The 22,660-nt window shown below is 36.1% G+C and overlaps 1 pseudogene; it reads left to right on the top strand.

Annotated features, from left to right (window-relative positions):
• Nucleotides 1–762: 762 nt before the first annotated feature.
• Nucleotides 763–22,207, top strand: LOC116861208 (annotated as a pseudogene).
• The last annotated feature ends 453 nt before the right edge of the window (nucleotides 22,208–22,660 follow it).

The following is a 22,660-nucleotide window of genomic DNA, read 5'->3' as shown; positions in this document are numbered from 1 at the left end:
TTCCTCATACTAATTTTCTACCCACTGACTACCATTCCCATTACGATAAGCACTTGAATGAAGTCTTCCTTACCATTTTCAACAAGTGTCAGAATAATTTTTTTGACATTAATGTGAAAGAAAAATGAACTGGACAATTAAAGAGGTTTTTTTTTTTTAATTCAGGCTAGTGCAATAAGGAAAATGTTCATTTCTGTGGAAGAGTGTCTCAAAGAAAAGGAAGGGGGCCTGGGTGTTATGTTATAGAGGCAGATAAACAAAGGAGCCATGAGGAAATGTGGACAGCAAATTTTGTTTAAGTTATGAAGCAGAGTGGGATACATGAAGGCAGGGTAGACCTTTGTGGCTAGCTATTTCTCAGAACACAAAAGGGTGAGGGGATTTCTCAACCACCTTTAATTTACAAGAGCACAAGGCTCATGTATAGTTAAACATTGTCACTAGTTTTCTTCTATCATCTTGATTTAGGAAAAGAATTTCTATATTCTAAATTCTATTATTCTATATTCTAAAATAATTTCATTATTGTCTAGAGCTTTTGAGATGATGCTATGGGCTACACATATGCTAACATATGCATTAATGTATTTCTGGAAGAGTACACAACAAACGGTTGTCAGTTCCTTTACCTTTGAGGAGAAAAACTGGGGAGCAGGATGGGTGAAGGAAAACATTTCTTTTTATCCTTTTTGTTTGAATTTTCTGGACATAGGTATGTATTTATTTTATTATTAAAAATACTATCTTTGGGTGGCCAGGAAGATGGCAGACATTCCCACTTAGCATGCCCAACAAAAGCCACTGACCATCTTTCAAAATAAGAAGAGGGGCCTGCTTGGAGGAATTGGTAAGAAGAAGCTCTCATGATAGTACAAAAACATTGGTCGGGGCTTCAAGATGTTATTGACAAGAAATACCCCTTTCCTAGTAATGTCTCCATCCAAGGGCAGATTCTGTCTGGTGTGGTGACCAAAATGAAGATGCATAGGACCATTGTCATCTGCCAAGGTTACCTCCACTACATCCAAAAGTACAACTGCTTCGAAAAATGCCATAAGAACATATCCATGCACCTGCCCCCCTGCTTCAGGGATGTCAACATTGGCAACATTGTCACAGGCGGTGAGTGCCAGCCCTTGTGAGAGACTGTGAGCTTCAACATGCTCAAGGGCACTGAGGCTGCTGGCACCAAAAAGCAGTTCCAGAGTTCTGAGACTAGATATCCGCCCACACTTCCAAACAAAATAGTTATTTTCCCAGTCAAGAAAAAAATACTATTATTGAAAGTGTATCTGCACATTGAATTATATTTTGTTTCTTCTTCATATTTGTCTGCATTTCAAACCTTAATAAATAGTTTTTTAAAGAGTAATATGTGAAAAATGTTCTGCAAGTATTGTCTGTTAAAAGCAGCCCCACTGAGGAAAAGGACTGCCAGGTGGAATTACTTGGATTGTCCTAGAGACTGGTTCCTGGATGCTTTTTCCCTTTTTGCTTAAGTGAAAGGGCAAAAAATTATTAAGGTGTCAGGTTTCTCAATTTTTCTCTCTTCCTCAAGTAAGTAAAGAGATGGAATCTTTCCAGCTTAGCAGCCTCAACCAGGAGACTAATTTCTTACACTTTTGCAGTGCAGAAATAGAAAAATAAACTGAGGAGGACAATATCTCAAAGGTGGGCAAAGGAGATGAAGTATGTAAAGAGAAAAGCTAAGCTAACCTACATAATAGAGAACTAGAAGATAGAGAAGATGTGATATATATATATATATACATATATATGCATATATATGTATATACACACACATACACACACACACACACAAACACACACTGGAATATTATCCATCAAAAAGAATGAAATCTTGCCATTTGCAATGATGTGGATGGAACTAGAGGTTGTTATGCTAAGTGAAATAAGTCAGTCAGAGAAAGACAAATACCATATGATTTCACTCATATGTCAAATTTAAGAAAAAAAACAGATGAACCTAGTGGAAGGGAAGGAAAAGTAAAATAAGATAAAAACAGAGGGAGGCAAACCATAAGAAACTCTTAACTACAGAAAACAGAGTTGCTGGAGGAGAGTTAAGTGGGGGTATGGGATAAGTGGGTCTTGAACATTAAGGAGGGCATTTGATGGAATGAGCACTGGGTGGTATATATGTAACTGATGAATCACTAAATTCTACCCCTAAAATTAATAATACATTATATGTTAACTAAATTGAATTTAAATAAAAAGTTTTTTAAAGTGTTGCTGGCATGTATAAATTGGATTCTATTTCATATTCTGAAAGGGACACAAGACAAAAATGTAAAATATTTTTAAATTATTTAAGATCTTTTGACTATCTTCCTTGAATAAAACTCCTTGCAACAATTGGACCCTACGGGTGCAGTCTTTATAATGTCCCCTTCTGGGGACTTTTCCATGATAATGGAATTGTACACTCATATTCAACACTACCTAAATCTAAGCATGCTTTAAATCTGAGCCAAGAAATGTCCCTTTCTGGCATTCAGATTGTTAGAAAAATCACAAAGAAATTGAGATGAACTCGTCATGAGTAATATTGTTTGAAATATTCTCTGAAAGGGAGAGGGATATGATGAAGAGCTGAATTCTTTCCCTTAGAATCACTGGGAGCAGTGACCTTCAAGAGACAGTATTTCAAATGGAAAATTGGAACTGTGCTTGATAAGCAGTTTCTAAATAAAACTTCCTATGGTAAATCCCAAGGGAAGGTGGCCACACAGGGCTGTATGTACATATATGTTGTCTAACACGTTTTTTTACCTTTTGTTTTTTTTAAACATAAAACTTATATTTTTGCAAATGAAAACGTTCATGTAAATGTAATGTAATGTAAAACTTATAAAAGATTTCTGTATTAACATTGCACTAATGGTACAGGGAATTCCATAAACCTTAAGTTGTTGTTGTTGTTGTTGTTGCTGTTGTTGTTGTTAAACCATTTGAGAATAAATGGCAGATGTCAAGCCCCTTTATTCCTAAATATTTAATTATGATGCAAATTTTTAAAAGAAAGTTCAATTGTTTCTAGGTAGGTAAGACACATACATGAGAAATTTACTAGAGGTAGGAAGATCTAGCACACACCAGATCTAAGGTGGCTCAGGATTTTGTTGAGGTGATAAAGTAGGTCCCAAAGTAGGAAGACTGAACTGTGGAATAAATATGCTAAAGAAATGTTAGAGAAATGGAATGTTTAGATTTCTTTAAGTTTTCCTTTTCATGTATGGCCTCTGTTTTTTCCAAAGTTACTTTCTCTGTTTGATGGTTTTGGTCCTCTGTCTTTCTATTATTTAAGATTGTGTTTCTTCAAATGCTTGGTGATCGTTGGTTGACTACTTGTATTTAAGATTTGAATACTAGGAAGCTGGTTAGAAGTTCTGTGCACATGGATGGGATTTAGAGACTAATTTACTCTGTAGGGTATTCTGATTGCTCTATTTTTGGGAGCAACTCCCCATGTCAGTATCATTTAGTCTTTTCTGTCAGGGTGATCAGATTCCTCACAAAGAGTTGTCCAATCTTTCCCCTGTAGTAAATCTAAAGAGCAGTAATTTCAGAGACTGGGATGAGGTGGGTGTCCATAATGAGTATGTAAACTTTCATGTAAATGAATTATACTACTCTAAGTGTAGTACTTGCTACTTCAATTGTGCCTGGGTTCCCTGCTCCAGAAATTGTTTTACCTTCTCTGAAGAATGAATCTCCAATCTTTCGCCAAGATAGAAGAAAGGAAGTTGGCTGACTGTGCTCAATGGGGTGGGAATCTAGGGATCTAACTGATATTAGGTAAAATTTAGACAATCAACACTTGGGGATTTTTTTTTTATTAATTTCTTTTCAGCGTAACAGAATTCATTGTTTATGCACCACACCAGTGCTCCATGCCATATGTGCCCTCCATAATACCCACCACCTGGCTCCCCCAACCTCCCACCCACCGCCCCTTCAAAACCCTCAGATTGTTTTTCAGAGTCCATAGTCTTTCATGGTTCATCTTACCTTCCAATTTCCCTCAACTCCCTTCTCCTCTCCATCTCCCTATGGTTTTTATCATCATCTTCATTCCCATATTCAGAAGTACTGGATGCTGCCAATTCTTGACCTTTGAGGGGGTTTCTCAGGGTGAACTGGATTATCTTTCAGTTTTCTCCATTGTTTGGGATTTAGATGTGCAAAGTCAGTTTCATTGTTTCCTTCTTCCAAAATTATGTTGCTATTATTTGTCTCCTCTAGATTCTAGTATATTTATACCTTCATAATATCCCATTACTGTCATTTTTGTGAGTTTTCTGGACTATTGGGTCTACCATCTCTAACTGAAATTTCCAGATTCTATCATTTTTCAATCATTCTGAGTGACATCTGTCCCCTTTCAAGACCTACTGGAATTGGGATTTTATGGCATAATTGCAAAGGACTTGGGGTTAAAGTGTAGAAGGAGTTATGGAGAGGAGAAGTGTAGACATTTCTCCAGTAGGAAACTTGGGCTCCATACGTTGAACAGGATGCACTGCATTCACTAGGGACATTTTCAAGATCTTCAAAGTGTTGATTCATTACTAACAGCACCATCAGAGCTATATTTAGTTGTATTCTATATGCATTCTCCATGAGTTAATTAATGTATACCATACTTAGCCTGAGACGGTTTCTAATGTGCTGAGCCAGGAGGCTGTTGGAGGAGAATCTTGGCAGGGTAAGGAAAGAAAATCTTGATATTACTAATTACTCATTAAGCACAGGTAAATGCAGACAGAATACCAAAATGAACCCAATCACCTAGCTTCAGCAATTATCACACATGGTCAATCTTCATTCTTCTGTATCTCCACTCATCCTCCTCACCATCACTGCCCCACTCCAACCTTCTGAATATTTTGAAGCAAATACCAGACACATATTTCTTTTCCTTTTTTAAAAAAAATTAGGTTATGTTAGTCACCATACAGTATATCATTAGTTTCTAATGTAGTGTTCCATGACTCGTTGTTTATATATAACACCCAGTGTTCCATGCAATACATGCCCTCCTTAATAACCATCACCAGGCTAACCCATTCCTGCCCCCCTGTCTCCTCTAAAACCCTCGGTTTGTTTCTCAGAATCCACAGTCTCTCATGGTTCATCTCCCCCTCAGATTCCCCCCACTTCATTTTTCCTTTCCTTCTCCTAATGTCCTACATGCTATTCCTTATGTTCCACAAATAAGTGAAACCATATGATAATTGACTTTCTCTGCTTGACTTATTTCACTTAGCATAATCTCTTCCAGTCCCATCCATGAAGATGCAAAAATTGCACATTGATCCTTTATGATGGCTAAGTAATATTCCATTGTATATATGGACCATATCTTCTTTATCCATTTGTCTGTTGAAGTGCATCTTAGTTCTTTCCACAGTTTGGCTATAGCCAACATTGATGCTATGAACATTGGGGTACATATGGCCCTTCTTTTCACTACATCTGTATCTTCGGGGTAAATACCAAGTGAAATTGAGGGGTCATAGGGTAGCTCTATTTTTAATTTTTTGAGGAACCTCCACACTGTTTTCCAAAATGACTGCACCAATTTGCCTTCCTACCAACAGTGTGAGAGGGTTCCCCTTTCTCCACAACCTCTCCAAAATTTGTTGTTTCTTGCCTTGTCAATTTTTGCCATCCTAACTGGTGTAAAGTGGTATCTCAATGTGGTTTTGATTTGAATTTCCCTGATGGCTAATGATAATGAACATTTTTTCATGTGTCTGTTAGCCATTTGTATGTCTTCTTCGGAGAAGTGTCTGTTCATGTCTTCTGCCCATTTTTTTCACATGATTATCTGTTTTGTGTGTGTTGAGTTTGAGGAGTTCTTTATAGATCCTGGATATCAGCCCTTTGTCTGTAGTGTCATTTGCAAATATCTTCTCCCATTTGTGGGTTGCTTCTTTGTTTTGTTGACTGTTTCCTTCGCTGTGCAGAAGCTTTTGATTTGATGAAGTCCCAAAATTTCATTTTCTCTTTTGTTTCCTTTGCCTTTGGAGACATGTCTTGAAAGAAATTGCTGTGGCCAATGTTGAAGAGGTTACTGCCTATGTTGTCCTCTAGGATTTTGATAGATTCCTGCCTCATGTTGAGGTCTTTCATCCATTTTGAGTTTATCTTTGTGTATGGTATAAGAGAATGGTTGAGTTTCATTCTTCTATACATAGCTGTCCAATTTTCCCAGCACCATTTATTGAAGAGACTATTTTTTCCACTGGATATTTTTTCCTGCTTTGTTGAAGATTATTTGACTATAGAGTTCAGGGTCCATATCTGGGCTCTCTACTCTGTTCCACTGGTCTATGTATCTGTTTTTGTGCCAGTACCATGCTGTCTTGGTGATCACAGCTTTGTAGTAAAGCTTGAAGTCAGGCAACGTGATGCCCCCAGCTTTAGTTTTTCTTTTTCAACATTTCCTTGATGATTCAGGGTCTTTTCTGGTTCCATACAAATATTAGTATGTTTGTTCCAGCACTTTGAAAAATGCTGATGGTATTTTGATCAGCATGGCATTGAAAGTATAGATTGCTCTGGGCAGCATAGACATTTTAACAATGTTTATTGTTAAAATAAGCATGAGCATGGAATGTTTTTCCATCTTTTGATGTCTTCTTGGATTTCTTTCATGAGTCTTCTGTAGTTCCTAGGGTGAAGATTCTTTACCTCTTTGGTTCGGTTTATTCCAAGGTATCTTATGGATTTTGGTCCTATTGTCAATGGAAGTGATTTTCTAATTTCTCTTTCTATAGTTTCATTGTTAGTGTATAAGAAAACAACTGATTTCTGTAGATTGATTTTGTATCCTGCCAAATTACTGAATTGCTGTATGAGTTCTAATAATTTGGGGTTGGAGTCTCTTGGGTTCTCCACATAAAGTGCCATGAGATATCTCTGAGTATCACATATCTCTATCTCTTTATCAAAAAGAGAAAGTTTGACTACTTTTTTGCCAATTTGAATACCTTTTATTTCTTTCTGTTGTCTGACTGCTGTTGCTAGGACTTCTAGTACTATGTTAAACAATAATGGCAAGAGTCAGCATCTTTGTCATATTCCTGAATCTCAGGGGAAAGGCTCTCAGCTTTTCCCCATTGAGAATGATATTCACTGTTGGTTTTTCATAGGTGGATTTTATGAAATTGAGGAATGTTTCCTCTATCCCTATACTCTGAAGAGTTTTAATCAGGAAATGATGCTGTATTTTGTCAAATGCTTTTTCTTCACCAATTGAGAGGACCATGTGGTTCTTGCCTCTTCTCTTATTTATGTGTTCTATCACATTGATTGATTTACAAATGTTGAACCACACTTGCATCCCAGGAATAAATCCTACCTGGTTGTGGTTAATAATCCTTTTAATGTACTGTTGGATCCTATTAACCAGGATCTTGTTGAGAATTTTGTCATCCATATATGTCAAGGATGTTGGTCTTAAATTCTCCCCTTTAATGGGGTCTTTGCCTGCTTTTGGGATTAAGGTAATGCTGGCATCATAGAATGAGTCTGTAAGTTTTCCTTCTGTTTCTGTTTTTTGAAGCAGCTTCAGGATAATAGGTATTATTTCTTCTTTGAATGTTTGATAGAATTCCCCAGGGAATCTATCAGGCCCTGGGCTTTTGCTTTTTGGCAGGTTTTTGATCACTGCTTCAATCTTGTTTCTGGTTATTGGTCTATTCTGGTTGTCAATTTCTTCCTCTTTCAGTCTTGATAGTTTATAGGTTTCCAGGAATGCATCCATTTCTTCCAGGTTGCTTAATTTATTGGCATATAGCTGTTGATAAAAATTTCTGATTATTGTTTCTATTTCCCTGGTGATAGTCGTGATCTCTCCCCTTTCATTCATAATTTTATTAATTTGGGTTCCTCTCTTTTCTTTTGGGTAAGTCTGATTAGTGGTTTATCGATCTTATAATTCTTTCAAAGAACCAGCTCCTAGTTTCCTTGATGTATTCTACTGTATTTCTGGCTTATAATTTGTTGATCTCTATTCTAATCTTAATTATTTCCCCTCCCATGCCCAGGTTAAGCTAAATTTGTTGTTGATTCTCCAGTTCTTTAAGGTGTAAAGATAGTTTGTGTATTCAGGATTTTTCTATTTTTTTTGAGTAGGGTTTGGATGGCTATGTATTTCCTCCTTAGGACTGCCTTTGCCATACCCCATAGGTTTTGGAATGATGTGTTTTCATTCTCATTGTTTTCCATGAATTGTTTAAGTTCTTCTTTGATTTCTGGTTGACTCAAACATTCTTGAGCAGGATGGTCTTTAGCTTCCAAGTATTTTAATTTCTTCTAATCTTTTTCTTGTGATTGAGTTCCAGTTTCAAAGCATTGTGGTCTGAGACTATGCAGGGAATAATCTCAATCTTTTGGTATTGGTTGAGACCTAATTTGTGACCCAGTATGTTGTCTACTCTGGAGAAAGTTCCATGTGCACTCGAGAAGAATGGGTATTCTGTTGTTTTAAGATGGAATATTCTGTATATATCTATGAAGTCGATCTGGCCCAGTCTGTCATTCAAAGCTCTTGTTTCTTTGTTGATTTTCTGCTTATATGATCTGTCTATTGCTGAGAGTGGAGTGTTGAGATCTCCTGATATTAATGTATTATTAGCAATATGTCTCTCTATTTTGGTTAACAGTTGGCTAATGTAGTTGGCTATTCCCATGTTGGAGGCATAGGTATTTACAATTGTTAGATCTTCTTGTTTGATAGACACTTTAAGAATGATATAGTGCCCTTCTGTATCTCTAACTACAGTCTTTAGCTTAAAGTCTAATTTGTCTGATATAAGAATTGTTACCCCAGTTTTTTTGTTTTGTTTTTGTTTTGCTTTTTGGTTTTTTTTTTTTTTTTTTTTTTTTTGCAGTCTATTGGCATGCAAGATGGTTCTCCATCCCTTCACTTGCAGTCTGGTTGTATCTTTAGGTTCAAAAATGAGTCTTTTGTAGACAACATATGGGTGGATCCTGTCTTTTTATCCAGTCTGCAACCCTGTGCCATTTTATGGGAATATTTAGGCTGTTCACATTGAGAGTGATTATTGAAAGATAACAATTTTATTGTCATCATGTTGCCTGTGAAGTCCTTGTTTCTATAGATTTTCTCTGTAAATTTCTGTTCTATATCATTCTTGGGGTCTTTCTCCTTTTATAGAACCGCCCCCCCCTTAATATTTCTTGCATGGCCTTCTAAGTGGTCACATATTCTTTCAGTTTTTGCCAGTCCTGGAAACTCCTTATCTCTCCATTCATTCTGAAAGAGAGCCCTGCTGGATAAAGAATTCTTGGCTGGTCGTTCTTCTCATTTAATATGCTAAATACATCTTGCCAACCTTTTCTTGCTTGCCAGGTCTCCGTGGACAGTTCTGACATTATTCTGATGTTCCTCACTCTGTACATAAGGAATCTCTTCCCCCAACTGCCCTTAAGATGGTTTCCTTGGTTCTAAGATTTGCGAGTTTTCCTATTACATGCCAGGGCATTGGTCTGCTCTTCTGGATGTTGGGAGGGGTCTAGGTCCCTTCTGGATTTTGGTCTGCTTCTAGGACATGGATGCTTATTTCATTCCCCAGATTAGGGAAGTTATCAGCTACAATTTCCTCAAATATATCTTCTAGTCCTCTCTCTCTCTCTCTCTCTCTTTCTCTCCAACCCCTCCCAGGGATCCCAATAATTTTGACATTGGAATGTTTAATGGCATCATTTATTTTTCTAATTCTGTTTTCATGTCTTCTAAGCTGTTTGTTCCAGATCTCCTCCTGTTTCTTCCTTTCTATCAGTTTGTCTTCTAGATCACTAATTCATTCTCCTGCCTCGTTTACCCTAGATTTTAGAGTATCTAGATTAGATTGGATCTCCTTGATAGCATTTTTAAGTTCTGCCAGATCAGCTCTCATTTCTGCCCTTAGAGAATCCATGTTACCATTAATGGTTTTCTCCATCCTAGCTATCATTTTCATGACTATTACCTTGAAGTCTATTTCTAACACCTTGCTTATACCCATATCCATTATTTATGTGGCAGAGGTCACAGTCTCTGAGTCTTCCCTATTTTGGGAGTTCCTTCTCTTAGTCATTCTATTGAGGGGTGGTTGAGAGTCCAAATTAATGGCCACAACCCAAGCAAAATGCACCTGTTTTATAGGGACCTCAGGGTTGTCAGCCTCTTGCTCTTCCAGCCTGTCTTCTGGGGCAGGGGCCTGTCACACTGTTATTCAGGCAACCCTGTTTGGGCAGAGTTGCCCTGCCCCCTATGGGGGGGATGGGCTCAGTGAAAACTGGTTTTGAAGGGGCTTTTTTTCTCTGGTGGCTTTCCACATCTCTTCCAAGAGTCAGAGCAGAAATGCCCATATCCAAAGCTCTGTCTCAGAACAGAGAGGTCACAGTCTGTTCTTCAGTGAGCTCTCCAGGCCACACTGTCTCTGTGTCTGCACTGCTAAAAACCACAGCGCCCTTGATTGTGCACCCCACAGCAGAACTCACAGCCCTAGCTCCCAGGTCCAAGCATGTCTCTGCCTTTGGTCTTCTAAAACCACCAGCCACCCCCAGTTCACATGCATGCCCCCACAGCTCCAGGGGCAGCTCCAGGGCAGCCCCTCCAGTGTGGGGGGCTGCCCTAAAGTCCTTTCCCCACTGCTATCAGTCTTCCAGTCTGTGTCTGGTCCCCAGCATGGGAGGCTTTTGCACTCCAGTGACAGAGTCTTCCTCCCCCTTCTGTTTATCTTCTGATATCTGCCCGCAGAATCACGGTTTTCTGCTTCATACCTCGAGACCAACCACCCGAGATATTCTGTTTGTAGAGATCCAAATATATCTTCTTACATCTCAGACTGATTATGTGGGTGTTCAGAGTGATCAGAGGACTGGTTTTTAAAAAGGGTCCCCTATTCCTTCACCATCTTTGCAACTCCCCTCCAGACATAATTTTCTGTAAAAATTTTGATATTTTTCCATATGTACTTCTAAAAAGCAAGGATTTTCCTTTTTAAACATAACCACAATACTATCATCAAATTTGTATTTCAAAATCAACAAGAATTAGAACAATTTTAAAACGTAAGCTGTGAGCTGAAAGTAAGGTTTACTTCATCACTGAATAGAATTTAGAACAGTATCAAATAGCATTGTATGATCCTGACTCTCCAGAAACATTCAAGAAGAATTACTCATTTAAGGGACCATATTTTTTTTTACTGTTTTTAAGTTTTTATTTAAATTCATTAATATACAGTGTAACACTAGTTTCTAGTGTACAATGTAGTGATTCAACACTGCAATACCTGGTGCTCACCACAAGTGCACTACTTAATCTCCATCACTTATTTAACCCATCTTCCCACCCACCTCCACTCTGGTAACCATCTGTTTGTTCTCTATAGTTTAGAGTCTGTTTCTTGGTTTGCCTCTGTCTTCTTTTCCTTATGCTCATTTGTTTTGTTTCTGAAATTGCACATATGAGTGAAATCATATGACATTTGTCTTTCCCTGACTTATTTCACTTAGCATACTCTCTAGCTCCATCTACATCATTGCAAATAGCAAGATTTTGTTATTTTTAATGCTCAGTTATATTCCGTTGTGTGTATGTATGTATGTACTTATATACATACATACCACCTCTTCTTTATCTATTCCTCAGTCGATGGACATTTGGGCTATTTCCATAATTTGGCTATTGTAGATAATCCTGCTATAAACATTGGAGTACATGTATCCATTCAAATTCGTATTGTTGTATTCTTTAGATAAATACCCAACAGTGCAATTGCTGGATCATAGGGTAATTCTATTTGCAACTTTTTGAGAAACCTCCATACTATATTCCAGAGTGGCTGCACCAGTTTGCATTACCACCAACAGTATAAAAGGAGTCCCCTTCTTCCATATCCTCACCAACACTTGTTTCTTGTGTTGTTGATTTTGACCATTCCGATAGGCATAACATGACATCTCATTGTAGTTTTGATTTGTATTTCCCTGGTGGTAAGTGATATTGAGCATCTTTTCATGTATCTGTTGAATACCTGTATGTCCTCTTTGGGAAAATGTCCATTTATGTTTCCTTCCCATTTTTTAACTAGATCATTCATTTTGTAGGTGTTGAGTTTTCTAAGTTCTTTATATATTTTGGATACTAACCCTTTACCAGATATGTCATTTGCAAATATCTTCTCCCATTCTGTAGGTTGCCTTTTAGTTTTGTTGATTACTTCCTTCGCTGTGCAGAACTTTTTTATTTGGGCGAAATCCCAATAGTTTATTTCTGCTTTGCTTCCCTTGCCTCAGAAAGACATATCTAATAAGTTACTATGGCCAATGTCAAAAAGGTTACTGCTTTTGTTCTCTTCTAGGATTTTAATGATTTCCTGTCTTACATTTGGGTCTTTAATCCATTTTGTATTTATATTTGTGTATGGTGTAGGGAAGTGGTCCAGTTTCATTCTTGTGCATGTTGCTGTCCAGTTTTCCCAACACCATTTGTTGAACAGACTATCTTTTCCTCATTTAATAGTGCTGCTTTCTCTGTTGAAGATTAATTGACCATATAGTTGTGGGTTTATATCTGAGTTTTCTATTCTGTTCCATCGAACTACATGTCTATTTTTCTGCCAGTGCCATATTGTTCTGATCATGACAGCTTTGTAATATAACTTGAAATCTGGAATTGTTTTGCCTCCAGGTTTGCTTTTCTTTTTCAAGGTTACTTTGAATATTCAGAGTCTTTGTGGTTCCATACAAATTTTACGATTGCTCTGTGAAAAATGCTGTTGGTGTTTCGATAGGGTTTATAGTAAATGTAATTAGATTTAATAGATAGTTTAGAGTAATATAGACATCTTAACCATATTTGTTCTTCCAGTCTATGAGCATGGAATGTCTTTCCTTTTTTTTTTTTCTGTCCTCTTCAATTTCTTACATCTGCATTCTATAGTTTTCAGAGTACAGGTCTCTCACTTCTTCGGTTTGGTTTATTCCTAGGTATCTTATGGGTTTTGCTGCAATTATAAATGGGATTGATCACTTGATTTCTATTTCTGCTGCTTTATTATTGTTTACAGAAATGCAACTGATTTCTGTACATTGATTTTGTATCCTGCAAATTTACTGATTTCATTTATCAATTCTAGCAGTTTTTTGGTGGAACCTTTGGGTTTTTTGTATAGAGTATCATGTCTTCTGCAAATAGTGACAGTTTTACTTCTTCCTTGCTGATTTGTATTCCTTTATTTCTTTTTATTATCTGATTGGTGGCTAGGCTTTCTGGTACTATGTTAAGTAACAATGGTGAAAGTGGACATCCCTGTCTGGTTCCTGACCGTAGAGGAAAAACTCTCAGTTCTTTCCCATTAAGGATTATATTAGCTGTGGGGGTTTTGTGGATGGTTTTTATTATGTTGAGGTATGTTCCCTCTAACCCTACTTTGTTGAGGGTTTTTATCATAAATGATATTGTGCTTTGTCAAATGCTTTTTCTGCACCTATTGAAAGGACCATGTGGTTCTTTTCTTTTATTAATGTGGTGTACCTTGCTGATTGATTTGCAAATATTAAACCACTCTTCCAACCTAGGAATAAATCCCACTTGATTGTGGTGAATTATTCTTTTAATGTATTGTTGGATTCAGTTTACTAGTATTTCACTAAGAATTTCTCCATCCATCTTCATCAGGAATATTGGCCTGGAGTTCTTCTTAGTGAAGACTTTATCTGGTTTTGGTATCAAGGTAATGCTGGCCTCATAGAACAAATTTGGAAGTTTTCCTTCCATTTCTATTTTTTGAAATAGTTTTTTTTAATATTTATTTATTTATTTATTTATTTGACAGACAGAGATCACAAGTAGGCAGAGAGGTAGGCAGAGAGAGAGGAAGGGAAGCAGGCTCCCCACTGAGCAGAGAGCCCCATGTGGGGCTCGATCCCAGGACCCTGGGATCATGACCTGAGCCGAAGGCAGAAGCTTTAACCCACTGAGCCACTCAGATGCCCCAGTTTTTTGAAATAGTTTGAGAAGAATGAGTATTAATCTTCTTTAAATGTTTGGTAGAATTCCTCTATGTAAATTTCTGGCCCTGGACTTTTTTTTTTGTTGGAAGATTTTTGATTCCTGACTTAATTCTTTTGGTGGTTATTCATCTATTCAAGTTTTCTATTTCTTCCTGTTTTGGTTTTGGTAGTTTATATATTTCTAGGAATTTATCCATTTTGTCCAGGTTGTCCACTTTGTTGGCATATAGTTTTTCATAATAGTCTCATAATTTTTTGTATTTCTTTGGTATTGGTTTTATTTCTCCTCTCTTGTTTGTGATTTTACTTATTTAGGGGATTTTTCTTTTCTTTTTGATAAGTCTGGCTATAAGTTAATCAATTTTATTAAGTCTTTCCACAAACCAGCTCCTGGTTTCATTGATCTGTTCTTTTTTTGTTTTGTTTTGTTTTGTTTCTATATCATTTGTTTCCACTCTAATCATTATTATTTCCTTCATTCTGCTGGCTTTAGGCTCATTTGTTGTTCTTTTTCCAGCTCCTTGATGTATCAGGTTAGGCCGTTTATTTGAGATTTTTCTTCCTTCTTAAGGTAGGCCTGTATTGGTATATATATCCTTCTTAGTACTGCTTTTGCTGTATCCCAAAGGTTTTGCACCACTGTGTTTTCAGTTTCATTTGTTTCCATGTTTTTTTAGTTTCTTCTATGATTTCCCAGTTGACTCATTCATTCTTTAGAATCATGTTATTTAATCTTCATGTATTTGTGCAGGTTTTTTCCAAATTTTTTCTTGTGGTTGATTTCTAGTTTCCCAGCCTTATGGTCAGAAAAGATGTATGGTATGATCTCAATCTTTTTGTATTTATTGAGGCCTGATTTGTGACCAAATATGTGATCTATTCTGGAGAATGCCCCATGTGCACTTGAAAAGAAGGTGTATTCCGCTGTTTTAGAATGGAATGTTCTGTGTGTATCTTTTAAGTCCATCTGGTCCAGTATGTCACTCAAAGCCATTCCTTGCTGAATTTCTGTTAGTAGATGATCTGTCCATTGATGTAAGTGAGGTGTTAAAGTTCTACTATTATGGTATTATGAATAAGTTCCTTTATGTTTGTTATTAACTGTTTTATATACTTGGGTGTCCCCATTTTGGTTGCATAAGTATTTACAATTGTTAGTACTTCTTGTTGGATTGCCCTCCTTTATTTGATAGAACACCTTTCTTCATCTCTTGTTATAGTCTTTGTTTTAAAGTCTAGTTTTTCTGGTATAAGTATCGCTACTCCAGCTTTCTTTTGACATCAGTTTGTGTGATGAACATATCTCCATCCCCTCACTTTCAACTGGAAGGTAACTTAGGTCTAAAATGAGTCTCTTGTAGGCAGCATATAGATGGATCTTATTTTTTAATCCATTCTGACACCCCTCGTCTTTTCATTGGAGCATTAGTTTCAGCTAATTTACATTCAGCATAATTATTGATAGATAAGTATTTAGTGACATTTTATCACTTGTTTTATTATTTATGGAGGTTGTCTCTGTTTCTTTCTTGTCTGTCTCACTTTTGGTCTTTCCTTTCCAAAGAGTCCCCTTTACTATTTCTTGCAAGGCTGGTTTAGTGGTCATGAACTCCTTTAGCTTTTGTCTGGTGAACTCTTTATTCTGAATGATAGTCTTGCTGGGTAGAGAATTCTTGTATGCATATTTTTTCCATACAGCACATTGAATATATCATGCCACTCCTTTCTGGCTTGCCATGTTTCTATTGAGAAATTTGCAGCTAGCCTCATGGGATTTCTTTACGAATTCTTATTTAGAGCATTTTACTCAAGTCTCTGCATCCCTGATTTTACCACAATCCATAACAGACTTAGGGAAAGTAGGCTATGAATGAGAATATTGTACACTAAACAAATAACCTAAGGTTGGTCAACATACCATGATTTGTGCTGAGTAAGTGGTAGATTGTCTGGAAGAAAGCCAGGGACTTTTAGTTTTAGGTCTAAGAAGTATCATGTGTAACAAAGGAAAATAAGAAGACATCTTTCTCTCCAAGATGTTTTTTTCCTATTACATGTAAAAAAGATTATAAGGGAATACAAAGAACAATTATATGCCAACAAAATAGATAACCTAGATGAAATGGACAAATTCCTAGAAACATACAAACTACTGAAACTGACTCAAGAAGACATAGACTACCTGAACAAACCTAAAGAGACAGAATTTGTAGGAAAATGATTATACCTATGACCACGTGAGGAATGTCTCAGAAATGCAAGGGTGATGCAACATACAAAAATAAATTAATATAACCTATATTAAAAGGATAAAGGGGGAAAACCCTTATGAGTATTGATCCAGAAAAATTGATGCAGAGAAAGTATGACAAAGTCCAACACCCTTTCACATTAAAAAACACTGAACAAATGAGTTCTTTTCTTTTTCAGAGATTTTCTGCATCTTTTCATATGTATATTTTTCCACATGATCTAAGGTATCCATTTGTTTAGTTCAAAAAACAATCAAATAAAGAAACCGTGTAAGTATATTTGTTGGGATCCTGTTAAATTGTCAACTAGGAAAAATTTACATCTCTGTAAATTATTTTCTGAAAATTGTTATCATGAAATATCATACATACAGCATATTTTAATATATACAGTAATAATAATAAGAAATCAGCATTCATTTACCTACCACTAGAGATACAACTAGAAGTATTACTTTTATTATTATTTATTTTTAATTGTGATAAAATTCACGTAACATATTATTTACCATTGCAGCCATTTTCCCCAGATTTTTAAGGTATAATGAGCACATAAAATATATTTAAAGTGTACAACCTGATGATTTAAGGTACATATTCATTATAAAATGATTACTGCAATCAAATTAATGAACACATCACCTCACAATCACCTGAATTTTTTTTTTTTTTGGTAAGCAAGCTTAAGATCTATTCTCTTAGCAAGTTTCAAAGGCACAATACAGTATTATAACTACAGTCACCATGCTGTACATTAGATCCTCATAACTTATTCGTCTTATAACTGAATGTTTTTACCCTTTGACCAATATCTCCCCATATGTCACTCCTCCCAGCCACTGGTAACCATCATCCTACTATTTGTTTCTGTGATTTTACTTCTTTATTTTTTTAAAGTCCATGTATAGATGATACCACACGGTATTTGTCTTGCTCTTTCTGTGTTTTTTCACTTAATATAATGTCCTCCAGTTTCATCCATGTTGACACAAATAACAGAATTTCCATCTTTTTTATGACAAATAATATTCACATTTTCTTTATCATTAACGTATAATGGATACACAATATTATATTAGTTTCAGGTGTACAACATATTAATTTGACAATTATATACACTACTCAATATTACACAGTAAGTGTAATCACCATCTGTTACTATACCCTGTTATTACAATATCATTGACTATATTCTTTATGCTATACTTTTGATGTCCATGACCCACATTTTCTTCACCCAGGCAACAGTTAGGTTGTTTCAATGTCTTGGCTACTGTGAACAATGCTGAAGTGAACATGGGGGTGCAGATATCTCTTTGAGATCCTGTTTTCATTTCCTTTGGATATATGCCCCAAAGTGGGATTGCTGCATCTCATGGTAGTTTTACTTTAATTCTTTTTGGAAAAAAAAAAAATGGTTTTATCAATTTACGTTTCTACCAGTGTACAAGGGTTCCATTCTCTCCACAATCTTGCCAACACTTGTTATCTTTTTTCTTTTTTATATTAGCAATCCTAACTGTGACATAATAATATTTCATTGTGGTTTTGATTTGCATTTCCATGATCCTTTAGAAAGATATCTATTCAGGTCCTTTATCCATTTTTTAATCAGGTTATTTTTTTGTTATTTAATTTGTTGCATAAATGTTTTATATTTTTGGATATTAACCTTATCAAATACATAGTGTGCAAATATTTTTTCCCATTTTGTATGCTGCTTTTCATTTTGTTGAGTCTTGTTAAATTTGCCCTTATTTGTCTGGGTTATGTCACTTAGCATAATGTCTTTAGGTTTCATCCATATTATAATATGTGTCAGAATTTCCTTCCTTGTTAAAGCTGAATAATATTCCATAGTATGTATATACCACATTTTGTTTATTCATTCATCTGTTGATGGGTACTTTGGTTGCTTCCAGCTTTCAGGTAATGTGAACAATACTGTTGTGAATTATATATGCTACATACAAATATTTCTTCAGGACCCTACTTTCAATTATTTTGGATATATCCCAAAAAGTGGAATTGCTGGATCATATAGTAATATTATTTTTAATTTTTTTGAGGAGCTGCCATACTAGATTTTTATTTTTATTTTATCTTTGAGAATTTTTTATCTTTATCCTCAAAGCCCAGGAAATCACTGCCTTCAGAGCAAGATGTTTCATCACCAGTATATGTAGAGAACTTTCTTCATTTTAGGCATTCACCGAATAAAAAACTGAATTACTGCTACCTTCAAACAATACATCATCCTCATCACTAGTGTCATTGACATTATTATTTCCACAACAGTGCACAAAATTTTCACTGTTCTTCATTAATTCCTTATATCTGATCCAGCATCTGATGTCATTTCTCTCTTCTTGAATATAATCCTTTAGAACCTCCTTTATTTTTTTAAGAATTCATTCATTCATTCATTCATCCATTTAGCAGAGAGAGCGCAAGTGAGCACAAGCAGGGGGAGGAGCAGAGAGAGAGGGAGAAGCAGACTCCCCACTGAGCAGGGAGCCCCAATGCAGTGTTCCATCCCAGGACCCTGGGATCATGACCTGAGCTGAAGGCAGATGCTTAACCAACCGAGCCACCCAGGGGCCCCCAGAACTTCCTTTATTTCCAGTCATCTGGTGGCAAAATTTTTCAGTTTTTGTTTGACTAATGTCCAGTTTTATCTTATCCCTACTATTTTTGTCATTCCCAAATATTCCATTACTTTTTATCCACATTTTTATTTTGAAGAAATTCAAACACAGAAAAGCTGGAAGAATAATACAGTGCATTCTATGCATACTATGTGGATTCAACAAATGTTAACATCTTGTCAGTTAGATTTAATGTCTCTGTTCTTGTGTAGGTATGCATGTGCATGTATAAAATCCCTGAGGAATTAATAGAAACAGAAAGTAAAATGGTGTTTACCAGGACTGAGCAGAGGGGGAAATGGAGAGTTCTTGTTTAGTGGGTATGAAATTTCAGTTTTTTAAGATGAAAAACTTCTAACTGGATCATGTTTTTAATCCATTCTTTCAGTTTCTGCAAATATACTTAACACTGCTTAATTAAACACTTTAAAGACGATTAAGATGGCAAATTGTATGTTATGCGTTTTTTATCATGTTTTTTTTTAAAAACCCTAGAAAAGTTTTTCTATGAATATCTAAAGGACAACAAAATACATGGCTCTAAAAGTAAATGGCAAGAAGAAGTAGGGGGAAAATGATACTGGGCCAGTTATCAATCAATCACAAAGTTAAGTCTTCCAACATAGTTCCAGATGGTCTAACTTGAACTCTGTTATGAATATAGTGGCTTTTAGTCATCTGCATTTAAAATGGAACAGTGGTCTAATAAGCTATAAAGGAAGAGGATATTTTACTTCTGGTTCACTCTGATCCCTAGGGTGCAGCTTTTTGAGGTCTGTGCTGCTCCTGGCTGTGTTTGCCCTCAAAACTATTCTTCTACTTTTCCTGGCTCCCAGCCTCTTGGGGAAAAGCATCCATGGTAGAGAGGAAGAGAGACTCCAGGACATTTCTCTGTACTTTGGACAGCTCCTCTAGCATTGGCTCATTTCTCTATCCTTGTTTCTCTATGCATTGGCCATTAAGATATAACTGTATTGAATATTTTATTAATACATAATGACCTTTCTGTCTCCTGTAATTTTTTTTAATTTAAAGCCTATTTGGGGGGGTTCTTGGGTGGCTCAGTTAATTAAGCATCTGCCTTTGGCCTAGGTCATGATCTCAGGATCCTGGGATTGATCCCCATGTCAGCCTCCCTGCTCATCAGGGAGTCTGCTTCTCCCTCTGTCCCTCTTCCCACTTGTACTCTGTCTCTCTCTCACAAATAAATAAATAAAATCTTTTTTTTAAGTTTTAAAAAATTAAATAATGTCTATTATTTAATAGAGAGCAGGGGTGGCTATTATGGCCACCCCTGCTCTCTTTTGGTTACAATTTGCATGGTATCTTTTCCCATGCTTTCATGTGCAATGTACTTGTGTATTTATATTTAAAATGAGTCTCTTCTAAGAACAAACTGATGGTTACCAAAGGGGAGGGGTGTGGGGGAGTGGGTTAAATAAGTGATAGGTGTTAAGAAGTTCACTTGTGATGAGCACTGGATAATGTATAGAATTGTTGAATCACTATATTATACCTGTAAAACTAATATAACACTGTTAACTGACTGGAATTAAAATTAAAACTTTTAAATAAATAAATAAAATGAATCTCTTGTAGGTAGTATATAGTTGGATTGTGTGTTTTTATCCATTCTTTCAATCTCTGCCTTTTGACAAAGCTTAAACCACTTACACTTAAGGCAATTACTGTTAAGGAGGGACTTCTGTCATTTTACAATGTTTTCTATATGTCTAAAGCTTTTGTCCCTCATTGCCTGCATTACTGTCTTTCATGTTTTTATGATTTTAGCAGTGAAATGTTTAATTTCCTTCCTCATTTCCTTTTATGTATGTTCTGTGGCAATTTTCTTTGTGGTTACCAAGGGGATTGCATTAACATCCTAGTGTTATAACATTATAATTTCAATTTATAACTGCTTAACTTTGATAACATACAAAAATTCTACTCTTTCACAACTCTGTCTCCACTCCTTTCGATTGTTGATGTCACAAAATCTTATCTTTATACACGGTGTGTCACAAAACCTAAACTAATAATCTTTTTAAATGTGTTAACTTCTTAAATTATGTGGAAAAATTTGGAGTTATAAACCAAAGTTACAATAATACTAGCTTTTATAATTGTCTATTATTGAAATTTTTATTTCTCCATATGGCTTCAAGCTACTGCCTAGTGTTTTAGAAGATTTCTTACAGGGCAGTCTAGTGGTAACAAATTCACTCAGCTTTTGTTTATGTCTTAATTTCTCCCTCACTTCTGAAGGAGAGTTTTACTGAATATGGAATCCATGGTTGATGGGATTTTTTTTCTCCTTAGCACTTTGAATGTATCAGGTCACTACATCTGACCTCCAAAGTTTTTGATGAGAAATACGCCGATAATCTTACTGAAGATTCCCTTGTATGTGAAGAGTTGCTTCTCTCTTGCTGCTTTCAAGATTCTCTCTTTTTCTTTGGCATTTGAAAGTTTGATCCCTTTGAGTTCATCTTACTTGGAATTTATTGAGCATCTTGGATGTTTATATTCAAATCTTTCGTCAAATTTGGGAAGTTTCCAGCCATTATCTCTTCAAATGTTCTCTCTGCTCCTCTCCCCCCTCTTCTCCTCTGGGACTCCCACAATGTGTATGTTGAGCTTCTTAATGGTAGCCCACAGGTCCCTTTGGCTCATGTTCACTTCTCATTATTTTTTTTTTTTCTGTTCATCAAACTCAATATCTTCCATTGCCTCATCTTGAAGTTTATTGATTTTTTTTTATGCCTGTGCAAATCTGCCTTTGAATCCCTCTGGTGAATTTTTTATTTCAGTTACTGTACTTTTTCATCTCCAGAATTTCTTCTTGGTTTCTTTTTAGATATTCTGTCTCTCTATTGATATTTCCATTTTGTCCATTGATTATTCTTATTACTTTCCCCAAATCTTCCTTTAATTAATTGAACATCTTAAGACTGATGCTTATTTTCTGGTAGATTTGTCATCAAATCTTTTCCAGAAACAATTTCTGTTTATTTTTTTTCCTTTGAATGGGTCATACTTTTTTTCTTTATATGCCTTGTGATTTTTTTATTGTTGTTGAAAACTAGACATTTGAATCTAATAATGTGGTAATTCTGGAAATTAGATTCTCCCCCTTCCACAGGGTTTGCTGTCTTTTGCTATGAAGATGATGATGATGATGATGATGATGATGTTGTTTTAGGCTGTCTCTATGCTGAAGTTCAGCCTGTGGTAGAAACTTAAGGTCTTCTCAGGTCTTTTTTGAGCCTTTCCCTGGGCATGCATGTTCATTCTCTAATTTCCCCACATATAGTAGTTGTGTTTAAGTGTCCTTACCTCTAACGTGTGGCCCTCAAAAGAGGAAAAAGAGAGAAATCCAGGGAGAGAGGTAGGAAAGGCCACAAGTCCTTTAAATCCACTGGGCATCACTTCAGCTAAAGGGGGTGGGGTTTGCAAAAATGCAAGGAGATACAACAACAATGGGCACTGCTTTTTTGTCTGTACCTCTGTGAGTCAAAGAAACAGTTGATGATCAGAAGGCAGATCCTTGATATTTGAAGAACATGATCCTTTCTGCCTACCTTGCTCTGGCAAGCTGTGTGCAAGCTGCTCCAGGAACACAGGCATAGCTGCCTCCCTGTGGCTGGGGGTAGGAAATGGGTGCCCGCTCTTAAGAGTTGAAATTGACCAAAATTA

Source organism: Lontra canadensis, unplaced genomic scaffold (assembly GCF_010015895.1).
Source record: "Lontra canadensis isolate GAN:19392208 unplaced genomic scaffold, GSC_riverotter_1.0 scaffold192, whole genome shotgun sequence".
In the NCBI taxonomy this organism is placed as follows: Eukaryota; Metazoa; Chordata; class Mammalia; order Carnivora; family Mustelidae; genus Lontra; species Lontra canadensis.
This window is presented reverse-complemented; position numbering and strand designations above follow the sequence as displayed.